We start from the raw sequence: 861 nt of genomic DNA, 5'->3' as shown, positions 1-861 counted from the left end.
GGAATATTTTTGAAAATCCTGAATTTCCACTATTGTGACCCAAGTGACACATTTTGTATTAGCATCTCATCATCCCTATTTTATACACCACCCCTTGAAAATGTACGAAATTAAATGTAAATTACTCTCTATAAAATCGTTTTTGCTCTGACAAACCATAATTTTTAGTCTTCAATTTTGTTTGCTTACAGAGCTATCAAATAGAAAATCAGACCCCTCCTGCCACACTCACCTGTCACATCCTCTCTTTCACAATTCGTTGATAGTTCTCTCTTATGTTTTATTATATATTACCTATAACCAATAGAAAGTCAAGGTTTTCATCTATCAAATGACTTATTGTATAACGTTGTGTTCTGAACAGATAATCGTCAATTTCACTCAGAGTAGCAACATCGTTCCCATGGTAAAGTTAACAATTAGCTTGGATGAATTTGTAACGCCTCTTCTCACACAGTTAGAAAGCCAGGAAAATTTTGAGACAGAAGTGAATTTGTCTACTTTTTGCGTGTTATTAGTGTACATCCTTTGGTGGATTATTTAATTAAATAAAAATTAAGTGCATTACTATCTATAGTATAAAAAAAGTAGGGTTAACTCTCATTGAAACCTGACAGCAAGAAAAAAAAAGATTAGGTAAGTACTTTATTTCTTGTTTTTCATATTTTCATATTCTTGTTTAGTAACTAAAATCTAAAAATATGGATATTTTTAAGTTATTTAAGACTGGATTAGGTAAAATATGTAATAATAATAATATAATTAAAATTGTTCACGAGGCACACGTTTGAAATGCATTTAGGAGGTTTTAGGGATTACACAAAGGAAATTTGAGATTTTTGAGATGACGAAAAGTATTTT

General features: G+C 30.2%; 1 protein-coding gene across 1 annotated transcript in view; it reads left to right on the top strand.

Moving 5' to 3' along the window:
• Nucleotides 1-861, top strand: part of LOC106457124 (isocitrate dehydrogenase [NADP], mitochondrial-like) — a 33225-nt gene that overhangs the window by 15418 nt on the left and 16946 nt on the right. The window lies entirely within an intron of this gene.

The sequence above is a fragment of the Limulus polyphemus genome, unplaced genomic scaffold, assembly GCF_000517525.1.
Source record: "Limulus polyphemus unplaced genomic scaffold, Limulus_polyphemus-2.1.2 Scaffold294, whole genome shotgun sequence".
Lineage (NCBI taxonomy): Eukaryota > Metazoa > Arthropoda > Merostomata > Xiphosura > Limulidae > Limulus > Limulus polyphemus.
This window is presented reverse-complemented; position numbering and strand designations above follow the sequence as displayed.